This window comes from Vicugna pacos, chromosome 13 (genome assembly GCF_048564905.1).
Source record: "Vicugna pacos chromosome 13, VicPac4, whole genome shotgun sequence".
NCBI lineage: Eukaryota > Metazoa > Chordata > Mammalia > Artiodactyla > Camelidae > Vicugna > Vicugna pacos.
This window is the reverse complement of record NC_132999.1, coordinates 27,077,751-27,092,751: the sequence shown is the minus strand read 5'-3', so window position 1 is coordinate 27,092,751 and position 15,001 is coordinate 27,077,751. Positions and strand designations below refer to the sequence as shown.

The 15,001-nt window shown below is 44.7% G+C and overlaps 2 long non-coding RNA genes across 5 annotated transcripts in view; one reads left to right on the top strand and one right to left on the bottom strand.

Moving 5' to 3' along the window:
- The window catches only part of LOC116283096 (uncharacterized), a 327,554-nt gene that overhangs the window by 176,401 nt on the left and 136,152 nt on the right, over positions 1 to 15,001 (top strand). The window contains exon 1 of one of the 4 annotated variants that reach the window (XR_012079085.1): positions 11,429 to 11,464. The exons of the other annotated variants lie outside the window; for them this stretch is intronic. This is a non-coding gene — a long non-coding RNA (uncharacterized lncRNA). Of the gene's footprint in view, positions 1 to 11,428; positions 11,465 to 15,001 lie in introns of those variants that run through there. 4 annotated transcript variants of the gene reach the window in all.
- Positions 6,428 to 10,716, bottom strand: LOC140700908 (uncharacterized). Its single transcript, XR_012079661.1, has 2 exons — positions 10,613 to 10,716; positions 6,428 to 9,628 (listed from the first exon to the last, which is right to left on the bottom strand). It is a non-coding gene; the product is annotated as an uncharacterized lncRNA (long non-coding RNA).

Below are 15,001 nucleotides of genomic sequence, written 5' to 3'. Positions count from 1 at the left end.
GCAGATGCTTTCACAGGCAGCTAGGATTTTAATCTGTGCCAAGAGTCTGCTTATCCAAGGTTGTTTGGCAATACTTAATCCTCTGAGTCCCCACCTCCCACATATCCACTCTTTCAACATTCCATTTTTCAAAGGACATTTACAAATAGAGTCTTGTTTTATCTTCAAATAAACCTTAGAAATAGGCACAGCATATGTTAGTCCTCTATGATGGATAGAGAGCTGAGGCCCAGAGAGGTGAAGTGACCTTTGCAAGGTCACACAGCCATTTTGCAGCCCAGGTGGGAGTAAAACTCAGATTTTCAAATTCTTGGTCCTGTGCTCTTTCCTCCTCCACACAAATATTTTTAAATGGCTTTTTGTCTTAAATTTCCCACACCTGGCCTTAACTCCAGGTGATATTTTTGTGTATAAAGTCAGTATTATGCAGCTGAGCGGGAAAGTGGTGGGAAAGAAATCTCAAGTTAATAGACTTTGATGTTAGACAGGAACCTTTAAACTGGGGGAAAAAGCAAGCTACAGATGAAATCTCTGCAGAGGAAAATAATGTTTTACTTAGTCAAAAAAAAAAAAAAAAGAGAGAGAAAACTGGGCCATGCTACCAAGGTAGTCAGCTCTAACTTATTAATTTCAAGGAACACACAGACTGTTGACATGAGAACTTCTGCATGGATATAAGAAAAAAAGTACACTTTATTAAGATTTGCAAGCCTTGAGATAATTTCTTTTCCTATTCCTCTTCCAATTTCTTTTCCTGGGTCTCCATTTCTTCTTCTATAATATGAGAGTGTGGGAATAGCATTTAGCTGAGCCTAAGTTTGGCTGCTGTAACCACAAACCCTCCAATGTTAACAGCTTGTGACAACAGAGATTTATTTCCTGCTCTCTTGGATCTGCTGTGGGGTCTTCGTTTTTTTCTGGATCAAGGTGGAAGGAGCAGCCCCTCTCTGGTCCGTGCCCGTCTCATGGCATAGAGGGAAGGAGCCAGGCACAACCTTTGTTTGCCTCTTGAAGATTTTGCTTGGAAATAACACCTGTACATTCTATTGGCTGAAGCAAATCACATGGCCAGTGTCAGTGGGACGGGAATTAGGATTGTCCTCGAGGACAGGCCCAGGAGAGGAGGGTCTTAAAGGAAGGAACAGCACATATTTTGATAGTAATGCCATTGACCAAAATGGGGTTAAACTTAGTTTATCCAACTATTCCTTGAACATCTACATTTAGATGTCTTACCCAAACTCAACATGTCCAAAACTGAGCTTCTCACCTTTGCTTCCCAGGTGTACCCCTCTTTCTGCATGTCTTCAACACAGAAATGGCACCACCATCTCTGTCCCCCAGCACCCAGTCCTAGACTGGATATTGTCCTAGACTGTAGGTTGTTTCTCCTTGGTCTCACCGCCGACGTCCAGTCATTAACTGATTCCTGTGGATTCTGCTCTGAATTACCTCTCACGTCCGCCTCCTTCTCCGTACTTCCTCAACCACTGTCATAATCCAAGCCAGTGTTGAAGAAGGCCTGATCTACTATAGTAGTTTCGGGACGGATCTCCCACCTCTTGTCTCTGGCCCCCAGTGTGAGGTATGGATTTGAGGGTGGAGGACAGAGTGAAAGCCAGAAATTACCGTAAGGCCAATAAATTTTTCCTGAATAAGTGGTTGGTCAGTTTTTCACTGGAAGTATTTCTCTTTCTTTTTTGCTTTTTTTTCCCCCAGGCATTTAAGGGATAGGAATCAAGTATATTTAAAAAAGGACTGAGATGTTCCCCATTAAATATCAGTGAATTCTTTAGTCCTGTGCTTTAAGGATGTAAACAAGAATGATGGGAAATGCAAGTTCTTCAAAAAAGCAGGACCTCCCCTTGTGTGAGGCCACACGTTTGACTGGTCTGTTCCCCTGGAAACCTGCCCACTTGATGTGAAAAGTGTGGCTCGTCCTTGTTCCCTGCTGCTGCTTTCTCCACCCGTGCCTGGCCTCCAGCGTCTAGGGTCTCCAAAGGGAGAGACGGACAAGATAGAGTCTCAGGAATGGTGGACCTGGGAACAATTAATTCCCGCCACTTCTCCAGATGTTGGTGACATGAAATGAGAGAGACACGGCAGGAAGGAACCTGAATTACCAAAGAGCCCAGACCCCACATTTAAAGGTAAAGAATTGAAGGCTCAGAGCAGTTAAGTGACTTGCCCAAGGTCAGCCAGCAAATGAGAAGCAGGAGTGGGGTCAGAACCCAGGACACCTGTGTAATAGTGTCGTTTTTGTACCTAATAGTCTGTGATGTGGGGAAGAGTGTGCTTAAGGGAAGGCATTCACCTTGTGTGTCTGACTCTGGCATTGCTTCCCATCCATTTCATCGTCTATCATAATTGACCTTAACAACATTTAGACTATTACCAGACGCGGCAGATGCTTCTAGAACTCCCTTCTGACATATATTTGCATTCAACTCGAGAGGTGGGTGGACCAGGTTGTTGGACGTGGGCTGGGCTCTCTTTTAGAAGACCTGGGGCCAAACCCTGGCTCCACGACTCACCGTGTGACCCCAGGCTCCTGCTCTGTCTCTCCAAGCCCTTGTTTCCTCGCTTAGGTAACAGGCGTGACAATGTTGCCTGCCTGTCAAGCTGCTTCTTATAAAAATTAAATAACAAGTATTTGGAATCACCTAGCACTGAATTTGATGAGTCTGTCAGACTCCTGCTGCAGTGTGGGCTCTGTGCAAGACACCGGGACAACAAAGATGGCCCAGTGTCACCCAGCAAGCACTGGCCACAGGGAGTTCACGCCCTGTTAACACACCTGTCTGCTCCTCCCACTAATTAGTAAATGCAGACTGGCAGGTCAGTGAGAGGAGGGTACATAACACAAAGAAGTGAGACAGGGAGGGAGGGATCAATTCTTTCTAGATACAGGAGACTCTCCAGAGGAGGCGATGCCAGAGAATACGTTTTGAACAATGAAACAGAGCTCTCTAGGTGAGGAATTGGGGTGACTCGAGGGAAATACAAAACCATGAGCAAATGCATGAAGGTGTGAACCTTTGTGGTTTGGGAAAACTGCAGAAAATAATCTAATAGAGCTGAAGCACAGAAGAGAAGTGGGGGAGGCAGGAGATGGTCACGGTGAGAAGCGAGGCCAGAGAGTTTGGTCTGGGTCCATTCAGGAGGTGGCTGCCAGAGTAAGAATTCAACCTGAGACAGAGCATGCAAGCTGGTGGCCTGGGGTTTAGCCCGAGGGTGTGTTTTTCTTGACTGACATGGGGCCTTAATTTAGGTAGGGCATGCCCTCTCCAGTTCTACTTTCTTCCCAGCCCTGACCTTACTCTGCCACTTCACTTTTTAAAATTCATTGCCTGGACCTTATAGGCATTTGAGCTTGAGTTTGGAGTGGAGCACTGATGAGATCTGAGCACTGGATGTGTCTGGCTGAGTCCTGGGTTGGGGTTGTGCTGGGGGGTGGGGGTGGGGATGGGGGAGGTTATAGTGGGTAACGCTGGTGGCCAAGAATCCCATTAGGAGACAGCGGCAGTAATTCAGTTGAGAGATGATGAGATTCTGATCCGAGGCAGAAGGTACAGAGAGGAGGGGAGGGGAGTGAATCTGAGAATTATTTGCGAGGCAGAACCCACGGGATGTTGGTAATAAATTAAGATGAGAATAAGAGAGAATGGAACTCAACTGAAGGGTTTTTGAGGGCAGACTGTCTCATGACTAGTATCCCTGCTGTCTGCCCAGTGTCTGAGCCAAATAGAACCTGAATAAAAAATTCTTGAATATAAGAATAAATGGGTGGGAGATTTCAAATGGCTCTCAGTTTCCTAATTTAAAAGGAGACACACAGTAGGTCTTACGTACCCTGTTCAGTTGAATGCAAGGAGCACATTTCTAATAATGAAGTTTCAGCTCCTATTTTCAACTGAACACCATTCCTTGACACCCAGAGCCCACGGTGGCCCCACGAGGGCTCTCACGTGGCTCCTGAAGAAGCATAAATTAGAGGCACTTGTAGGGGATGTTGTCTGACATCTCCCGTGGGAAACCTGGGCCAAGAGAGTTCCAACACTGAGTTTCTTTGCTTTTGGAGACGAAAGTCTGAGGATGTCCACATCTAGGGCTGCGGGGAGGCTGGGACCTTCTTGCTTAGTCCTCTCCACATTGAAACAATAACAAAACTCTAACCAACTAAATATATAAGTGCTCTGTGGATTGACGAGATAATACTTTCCTGGGCCAAATTTTAAAATATCAAAGATCCAGGAAAAGATACAGTTATAGGCCTTTGATGTATCATAAAGGCCCATTTCATGCATCAGTCAGGGATATTTCAGGGCAAAGATGGAAGGATATTTTATGTCACTTCTGAGGTATAAAGGGCACTTTATGAGTCAAAGGAAACCAAGTTCTCAAATGGCCGGAGACTGGCAGGTTACTTGTTTGAAATCTAAACACCCACTCGGAATCCAGAACAAAGTTACTCCCTCACCCCTTGCCCAGAAGTTTGCTTAGGTTGTCAGAGGCAATGGAGCAGGAGGTGTGCCCCGGGTGCTGGTAGACGGAATCCCAGTTGCTCGTCACCGGGGTGGCCGGGGCCTAAAGTGCCCATATTAGCCACGGGGCCCATACCTACTGAGGCCTGGGGGCCAGGGAAGGACCCCGGCCCTGGAAGACTGGGAAAAAGAAAATGAAGCACTAGGCTTTCTGGAAGTGCTTGCTGGGTGAGGACTGAATGAAGGGTTTGCCTCGCTCATATCTCTGCTCGGATGTTTCTTCCTCAGAGACCCATTGCACGCTGTCTCCTCGCTCTCTTTTATTTACCTTCATCCATATGTTATATAATATCAAAAAGTGATGCCTGCTTTTTGTTTCTTCATTGTCTCTTTCACTTTTACTTGTTTTATTTTATTTTATTTATTTATATTTTTTTACTTCTATGACTTTTTATTTTAGAAACCGTGAATTACACGTGTTCAAAAGAAGCTGTTAAGTGCTTGCGGTTCAGTTTCAACCACTAACTGTGGATAACTTTGAATCTTTACCTTTAGCTTTGTCCTCTTCCCTCAGCAACAACTATTTAGTTTATATGCACATTTTTCAGGGGGATCAGAAACAAGTCAAAACAGATACCTGTCTGCCCACCTGCCTAGGGGACATTTCCACTCAGACAGAAGCCTTCTGGTTGCTTTATGTTCATCAATAAAACTGAACGCATCCCCTCAAACTGGCTCTCCTTCCCAACAGTATTTCTACCTGTTCTACCATCATCATTCTCCTCATCGACATACTTGATTTTTCTCTTTCCTGTACACCTCATCCCCCAACTCTAGGCAATTACTAAACACTGTTGGTGTTTCCTTTGTAGTGCTCTTAGGATTTCCCTTCTACTCCTGTCACACTACTCTAATTCAGCCCATTCCCACTTTCTTCCTAGATTTTGCTGCAGCATTCTGTTCAGTCTCCCTGAATCCAACCTTCCTCTCTAGATCGCACTACATATGGAATCTAAAATAAGCTTCTTATTTTAATCATTTATCTCTTTTGCTTCAAAGCTTTCAGTGGCTCCCCGTATCTTATAGCATATTTTTCAAACTCCCGTTTGTGATAGTCAAGGTTTTTCATAAGCATATCTTTCATTGCTGCCTAACCCAGTTCTTCACAGCTAGACTGATCTCTTAAATCCTGATGATTCCTGCAGCCACACCTTTCCCTAGACTGTACTTCCCAGTTTTACTCTAACAAGTCACAGCCAATCTTTTAAGTTCCAGTGGAAGTTTTAGCTTATCCGTGCAGTTTTCCCTGACCTACACACCCCAGTATTCTAGGTTCTGGGTATTCTCTGTATCTCCTTTAATATTCAGTTATGCATCACCTCCCTTTTAAGGCATATTCCTTCTTCCCACCTATCACTGTCATGTTCTGGAGACAATGCCATACTTCTGTGGCTCCCACGGTACTTAGCCTTGGGTTGTGCATAAAATGGGTGCTATATATAGAAATCCAGGAGGCAAAGATGAGTTCTCGATATAACTGAGGGATTGAATAATAATAATAGCTAACACTCAGATATATGCTAGGCACTGATATAAGAGCTTTACCTGTATTAACTCATCTAAATCTCACAATAATCCTATGAGATGGTGACTATGATAATCCCCACTTTCCAGATGAGGAAACTGAGTCAGAAAGCTAATAAATGGCAGACCTGGATTCAAACCCAGGTAGTCTGACTCCAGAATCTCTACTCTTAACCACTTCATTGTATTACCACCAATGAGATGGGGAGAGGGACATGTTGCTGTAACGAGGATGGAGCAAAAATGAGAGAAGAGCTGCTAATAAATTAAATAATGGAGTAAAAAATGGAGAAGGAAAAAGAATAAGGGTAATTATAAGTAAGAGACTGGAGAAGAAGGGACGATAGTAAGAAGACAAATGAACATAAGAAATTGTTTATAAGACAAACAAAAGGTAAAAACAGAAAGTCAGTCAATGTGAGTTGGGGAGATGAGGAAGACCCAGGAAGACTTTGAAGAAAGGCTGCCACATCACGTAGGATGCAGAGAACAAATGAGGAAAAGTAATTCTTACAAGATGGTGAAGGTGCCATTGGAGCTGCTGGGCTCTGGCACAGACACTTTGTGGAGCCTCTTCTTTCAACTGAAACCAACACATGACAGTGTCTCATTTTTGCAGATACAGAGCTCACATATGTTTGTGCTTATGGTAGCATTGTGTTCTGGTTGCTTCTTTTCTGGGGTATATGTTCTACAATGCACCGCTGAACTGAGTCGATGAAGAAGGTATCTTAGGTGACCCTGGATGCTGAGTTATGGTAACTTCCTGTTCTACAGGTGGAACTGTGACTCGAGTCAGGTCTGGATGTGCAAGGGCAACCTCAGGAGGAGGAGCTGTAGTCTTCTGCAGGACTGTAGAGTGTTTGGCCTCCGAAGTAGGTTCTGAAGTTATGGTTAGCTCCAGGTCTGCATGATGAATTGTGACTCTGGGCGATGTTGGATGCTGACCTTGATCCTTACTTGGAGTCAGAACGTTCGGTCACCTCCTGATGGGATGGATATTGAACGACAACCTCCTTAGGCGGCTCTGGAGACTGAGTTGGAGTCTCTTGCTTGGTTGGAGAAGGTTCAACCCCCACATTGGATGCTCCAGTTACAGTAAGTTCCTGGTCCATAGTGTGAACTGACTTGAGTGATGTTTGAATGGGCAAGTGTCACTTCAGGGTGTTTCGGAGGGAGAGCTGTAGAATGTTCAGCTTCTGTAGTAGGTTCTGAAGTTATGGTAAGTTCCAGATCCAAAGGTTTAACTGTGACACTAGGTGATGTTGGATGCTCAGTGTGATCCTGATCTGGTGCTGGAACTGTCACCTCCTGATACAATGAAGGCTGAACTACAACAACTTCCTAGGGGGTTCTACATGGTTGGAGAAGGTTTACCCTCTATATTAGATTCTGAAGTTAATGAAGTTTTCAGGTCCAAAGGTTGAACTGTGACCTCAGTCAGGGTTGGATGGTGAACGTGAACTTGCTCTGGATGTAGAAGTGTCACCTAAGGGGGTTTCAGACTAGGAGTTGTAGAATGTTCAATCTCTGTAGTAGGTTCTGAAGTTATAGGAAGTCCTGTGTTGAAAGATTGAACTGTGATGTTGGGCAGTGTTGGATACTGAGCTTGATCCAGACCTGGATTTGGAACTGCTGCAGCTTGATACAATGGAGGCTGAACTACAACCTCCTTAGGTGGCTCCAGAGACTGAGCTGGGATCTTCTGCATGGTTGGAGAAGGTTCAACCTCCATAGTAGATTCTGGAGTTATGGTAAGCCCCAGATCCAAAGGTTTAACTGTGACTTCAGTTAGGTTTGGATGCTGAGCATGAACCTACTCTGGATGTGGAGGTATCACCCCAGGGTATGTTGGAGGACCTGTAGTCTGCTGCAGGGCTGTAGAATGTTCGGCCTCCATAGTAGCTTCTGGAGTCATGGTAAGCCCCAGATCCAAAGGTTCAACTGTGGCACTGAGCGAGTTTGAATGCTGAGCTTGATTCTGTCCTAGTGTGGGAACAGTCATCTCAAAATGCACTGGAGGTTGTGCTACAACCTCCTTAGGTGGCTCTGGAGGCTGAGCTGGGACCTCCTGCTGGGCTGGAGAAAGTTTTGTCTCTTTGACGGGTTCCAGGGATGGGGCTGGGAACTTGTGTTTGACTGGAGAAGATTCTATATTCTCAAGGGGCTATAGAAGCTGAGGAAATGTCTCTTGAGGGACTGGAAATGATTCCACTTCCTTAGAGGGCTCTGGAGATGTACTAGAGGCTGAGCCGGGGCCTCCTGCTGGACCGAAGAAAGCTCCACCCTTCTAGGGGGCTCTGGAGTCTGAGCTGTGGCCTCTTGTTGGCCTGGAGAAGATTCCACCTTCCCAGGGGACTCTGGAGACTGAGAAGGAGATTTGGACTGCTCGGGGGAAACTGGAAAATGAGCAGAGTCCTCCTGCTGCTCTGGAGAACTTTCAGCCTCCTTAGTTGGTTCTGGAGTTGTGATAACTGCTAGATCCAGGGGTTTTACCTATGGTACTAGGCATCACTGGATGCTGAGCTCCGTCTGGACCTACAGGTGAGAAGGTCACCTCATTATGTACTGAAGGTTGAGCTGCAATATCTGTAGAGGTCTCTGCAGGCTGAGTTGGGTGCTCATGCTGGACTGGAGAAGGTTCAATATTTCAGGTTCCACCTCCTCAGGGGACACCTAGACTGAGCTGAGGCCTCTTGTTGGGGTGGAGAAGTTTCAACTTTATTTGTGGACCCTGCAGTTATGGTAAGTACAAGATCCACAGGTTTAACAGTGACACTGGCCCACTGCAGAGACTGAGCTTGATCCTGACCTGGAGGAGAAGCTGTTGTCACATCATGCTCTTGAGAATGAGCTGGAGAGGATTCAGCCTCACCGGAGACTCTGGGTGCTGAGCTGTGCTTTCCTGCTGGGTTGCGGAAGGAAGGTTTAACTTCTTCGTCAGGATGCTCTGGATACTGAGTTGGGGCCTCCTGTTGTGCTGGTTTTCTTGTGTGTAACAGGTTCTGGAAATTGAGCTGGAGCCTCCTGCTCAACTGGCAAATGTCAACTAACCTCCTCAGGTGGCTGTGGAGGCGGGTGGAGGCCTCATGCTGGGTTGTAGAAAACCCCACATTAGTCAGGGGCCCTGAGGGCTGAGCTGAAGCCTCATGCTGATTTGGAGGTCCCACCTCTGTATTGCGTTCTGCTGTTGTGGTAAGCTCCACGTCTGCAGGCTTGTCAGTGACACTGGGTAAGTTTGAATGCTGAGCTTGGTGGTGACTTGGAGTTGAAGCTGTCACTTGTGATGCCCTGGAGGTGGAGCTGGCTATTCCTGTTGAGTTGGAGAAGGTTCCACCTCCCCAGAAGAAGGCTCTGGAAGTGAGCTCGTTGCTCCTGCAAAGTTGCAGATGGTTCTACCTCTGCTGGAGCCTGAACTGGGGTCTCCTGCTGGGTTGGAAAAGACTCTGCCTCATTAGGGAGCTCTGGAGATTGAGCTGAGACCTCCTCCTTCTTTCACTTTTAAATACAAGTTCCGTGAAAATGTGGGTGGTGTATTTTTCTCTGCAATAGAGTGTTGCCTGACACAAAGAAAGAACTTATAAACAACGGTCCAATGAATGGATGGATGCCCCTTAATTGTGCTAATTCAGGCCTGTGCTAGATGTTTCAGTCCTGGTCGTCCCCCCCCCCCACTTTTAGTGCACACAGTCCAGTGGGAGAGATGGTTACCACGTTGTACTGAAATGATTAGCATCAATGTAGAACAATATGCAGGATGCGATGGGGTCTCAAGAAAACACCTAAGCGAGCTTGCTGGAGAAGGACAGGGAAGGCCACTGGGAAATTGGTGTTGCAGCTGAGATCTGAAGGATGTGTGGGATTTAGCCAGAAAGGGACATCGGGAGAGTGTTCACAGCGATAGAAATGGTTTGCGCCAAGTCATGGCACATTGCATGATGTGGCTGAGTAAAGATGTGTCAAAGGACTGAATACACGAATGAATGCTTTCACATTTACGACAGCTGATTTTTCTAATCATTCATTCAAAGAGCCAGTCAAAAAAGTGCCTTCCAACTAATGTGTCATTTTACTGAGTTATGCATTGATTTGTTATTTTTCTCTAAGAAAATATAAAATTTCGATGGGCATGAGCAGGTTGACATAGGAACTTGGAAAAAAAAAAACCGAAACAAAACCAGACAAAAAGTAGATCAGATATAATTGGTTCTTCCTGCAAGCCTTTTAGAAAAGAAAAACACTTCAAGTATCACCTAGTGAGATGTGGTGAAAAGGACCCAGAATTTGAACTTGGAAGGATGGGTCTCAAGGATCACATCAGTATTTCCCAGGCAAGTCATTTTGTCTGTCCGTTGTGGTTTCTGAGCTATGAGAATCTAATGAAAATAATTTGTGAATCAAAAGTGATGGGCAAAAAAAAAAGTGACAGACACGTAAGAGTAATTTATTCTTCTTCTTCCCACTCAACTTATTATTCTGTTTTTTTTTTTAACTCCCCCATTGCCACAGATTCCCCGCACCCCTCCTCCCTGGCAACAACTCACCTCTTCTCTGTCACTGTAGCTTTGTCTGCTTGTAAATGGCGAACGACAGATAAATGGACTCATACAGTATGCAGTCTTCTGAGTCCGACTCCTTTCACTCAGCATCACACCTTTGAAACACATGCAGTCGTTGGACCAACAGGGCATTCATCCCTTATTGTTACACAGGATTCCGTGGCATGGGTATGTCACAGCCTCTTTATTTGGTCACCCACTGAAGGACATGTGGCTTGTTTCCACTTGTCGGCGATTATGATGAGACCAGCTATACACATCTCTGTACAGGTGTTTGCATGACCCTATTTTTTTCCCTGAGAAATTAACCAGTAGTGGGGTTGGTGAGTTGCAGGTTAAGTGTATAATTAATTTTATTGAAAATGCCAAACTGTTTTCCAGAGTAGCTGTACCATTTTGCATTCCTGAGAATGCAATTTAGTTTTGAATGGAGGGGATGGGAGGCCCAGAGAGGTGAAATGACTTTCTTTCAATTACAAAGCAAACAAGGACATGTGGGCAAGACTCCTATAGCCCCTAGTCTGACTCCCCTTTTATTAAACTGAAGTTTAACACTGTTTATTTCTGTATGGCACAGGGCTCTATATTCAATACCTTGTGAGAGCCTATAATAAAAAAGTATATGAAAAGGAATATATATGTATAACTGAATCACTGTGCTGTACACCAGAAATTAACACAACATTGCAAACCAACTATACTTAAAAAAACTAAAATAACTCAATTTCGTATAATCCTTAAGACAACTCTTTGAGGGGATGTCTGTTTATTGATTTGTTTTCTTATTTATTTGCCCTGTTTTACAGGGGAAGACAGTAGGAGGGTAGGTGTAAGAAGGTAGGTGAACTGCCCAAGTTCATACGTGGTGGGCTGAGTTTGAATTTGAGTTCATGCTCTTCCTGCTAAGCACATTTCCCCTTGATCGCTGAAAGTTAGGGCCAGAGCTTCATCTTAAATGAATCAATATTTCCACCCTTATGGTTATGCTACATTACAGAGGAAAAATTTCCATGGTTTCATAGTGTGAACTGTGTTTATTAATAACCATTCCTCAATTGCTTCAATTTCAACATTATTAAAAAGCTAAAGCTTGGCTCACTTTTCATTTTCTTTTCTCTACTTGGGAGTGGATTTTTTTTTTCTAACCCAGGGCAGGGACTAAGAAATGAAAAGGAGTTAGGTCTGGTGCCCGCTGTCTCTGCCAGGCAATTCCATACCCCTCGGCCTCCTTCCCGTTGGCGTTTCAACAAGGAGCGGTCTCCAGCCTCAGCCTGGATTGGAGACACTTTGAGAGGGCAGGAGAGCCACTCTGCTTCCAGCATCTTGGATCTGGTTTCATGGCTAAAAGGTGTTGAGATGATTTTTAGGTCAAGGCTGTTTGTGTCAGAGGGAAAAACTGACAGATCACTTGCAGATTCAGCTTTTATGAGAGCACGTAAGTCTCTCCCAGGCTCAGGTTCCCTGCTTGAGCCCAGGAGGCAAGGAGAAAAAAGGAAGGAAGCAAGGTGGGGAAGGAAGGAAAGAAAAGAGAAAGAAGATAATGGAAGAAGGAGAGAGAAAGAAGGAAAAAAGAATGAAGAAAAGAGAGGGGTAAAAATGAGAGAGACAGAGAGAGAGAGATTGAGAAGGAAATGAGAAGTGCTGAAAAGAAGGGGGAAAAAAAAAGATCTGAAACCAGGTAGTTTATTTTTCTTCCCTGGTGTTTGTTATAGATTATCCTAGACTAACTGGAAGGGAACAGAGTAATTGGGCCAAGTTAATTAGATCTTCATTTGATTTTGTGTTTGTTTGTTTGACTACTTAGTTTATAACTTGGCAGAGAGTTTTATCATATGTACTCTGCTAACTGGTTTATCTAAACTGAGATTGAGCATGAACAAAATTGACATTGGGTTTGCTGCTTCAGACCACACAGAAGAGGGGAGAGAACCTTTTGAGTAAATACTGATGTCTAGAAGCAGTGGGCGATCTAACAGGGAGACTCCCGGGCCTGTTGGAGTCCCTGAGAAGCAGAGTTGATGAGCATGGCTGGGCCATGCAGATGTCGAGTGAGCCCCCCGGAATGGCGTGCTACCCTCCTAAGATTTTGGAATTTGCAGTCAGAGAGATCTGAGTTTAATTCCTGTCTTGCCTGCTTACCACCTTTTTGTCCTCTCTGAGCCTCAGTATTCCCATTTGTGCAATGGGATGATAATGCTTTCCCAGTTGGGCAGAGGCCAGGGTGAAATGAGAGAGTAGGGAAGATGCTTAACAGTGAGGTTGGCTTTTAGGAAGAGCTCAGTTGTCCCCTTCCTTCTGGCTGGGGGAGCCATATCTGGGAAACTAAGCCAGAACACTTGCAATATTGAGGGGGACTGACACTGTGGCCAGTGGCGATGCCCTAAGCATCTGTTCACCCTAATTCCCTGTAGAATCAAATTCTGGGACTTGAGCAAGGCATCTTTTCTTCCTGGATTTCAGTTTTCCTATTGATCAGTTAGATTCCAAGCAGTGACTTACGAGGCTGAGCACCTGCAGATTTTGTAACATGCACGCTCTCATTTTTGGGGTCCCCATTGGAATATCTTTGTTCTGTTCGCCTCTCTGACCACCCTCATGGGGCCTCTAGTTTCAACTCAGCCATCACCACCTCTGGGTCTCTTCTGCAGACCCTGAACTTGTGCCTGTCCTTGGGACCCGTGTGGCATTCTCTATGGTTATACTTGGAGAAGCCATGCTGTGCTGCATGTATCAGTTTATCTACCTATCAGAATGTAAGCTTCTTGAGTTCGGGAACTTGCTTCCATCTCTGAGTCTCCAATTCCTAACATGATACCTACTTGTGTGACTCTGTGCAAGTTACATAACCTCTTGTAGCCTCAATTTCCTCACCTGTAATATGGGGATAATGACAGTACTTAAGGGTTAATTGACTTAATACACATAAAAGCTCTCAGTACTGTTTCTGGTACACAGTGCTCAATGCTCAATGCATTATTACAAATGTCATTTTGAATGACTGAATGAATAACTATGGATAAGACACATTCCCTGATATTAAGGAGTTTGGTCTGGTGGGGGGATGTGTATAAACAGCTCACGATAAAACAGTGTGCTGTTAAAGTAGAAATGCGTTAAAAAATGTAATAACAATAGAAAAAAGATTCATTTAAAATTTGACAATTAAGGGTGAAGAGTTAAGAAGAATGAAACTGGTGTGTGTGTGTGTAGGACCTGGGGAGGAACAGGTAGAAAGTATCATAATAACAAGGCCTAGGCTGCAAGAAGCTGCGAATAAGAATTCTCCAGTTTGCTCTGAGTTTCCTAGCTACCAAAGCAGAAAATTAGGCCAGTTCTACTTTACAAATCCTTGATCCCAGCAGTAAGAAGTTATCCAAGAGCGTCCATAGGGTTGTGAGAGGAAAGGTTCTTTTTTGGGTGAAACTCATATTGCAGGACATGGAGCTTCCCTGGCCTCTCCCTGATAATTGTCGGTTGTGACTTCTAGACACTGTGACACTAATAATAATAAAAAAAATGCCTCCACTCTTTTACAGATGCCCCTTAAGGGCAGAGCTAACTCCCACCAAGAACCATTAAACCAAACCCATTTGGCTTCACTGGAAGAGGGTGTCAGGATTCAAAGAGGACCTATCCAGGGTCCCACAGACTGGAAGTGTCAAATCCAGGCCTCGGACCTACGTTTCTTAACTCAGGCGTGGCTTCTATTAATGTTCTGTTTCTCAGTGTTTGTTTTTTTTTTTAAAAATTCTGTTGACTTTATTATTTCAACATATATTGAAGCAAACCCACCTTTTATATTTGAAAATTATGCTTTAATTTTCCAATCTGTAAATGATTTATCTTGTATGGGGAGACACTGGGGAAAAGTGACCAATTCTCTCATGGGCAGAAACCAGAGGGCCTCAGTGATCTTGGAAGCTTAGTGAGTTCTGAGTGAGAAGTCAGAACACCCGATTTCCTCCACTGAGACTGCGCCAACATGGTTTCCTGAGATTTTCCACGCCAGACAGTTTGACTCAGTGATTCCAAGAATTCAGACAGAAAAGCCCAGACTCTGCCTTCTTTGGCTGCATTTATCTGGCAATCTGATGGAAGCAAACGGAGGAGTGGAGGAGGGTCTCAATCTGTGTGTTTATCATAGTACAGACAGTGTCAAGAAACTCCGTCCAGTACAGACAGTGTCAAGAAACTCCGTCCAGATGCTGTGCTAGGCCAGGGGGCCCAGATATGATCTAGTGCCCTTTGTCGGCTTAAAGGTTGGCCAGGACCTACAGAGAGCTTGGAGGGGAGACCTCTGGATTTAGAGAATTTCTGTCTCTGCAGCTTAAGTCCATGTGATCTTGGTCAAAGGCAATTCTTCCCTCCACTGTG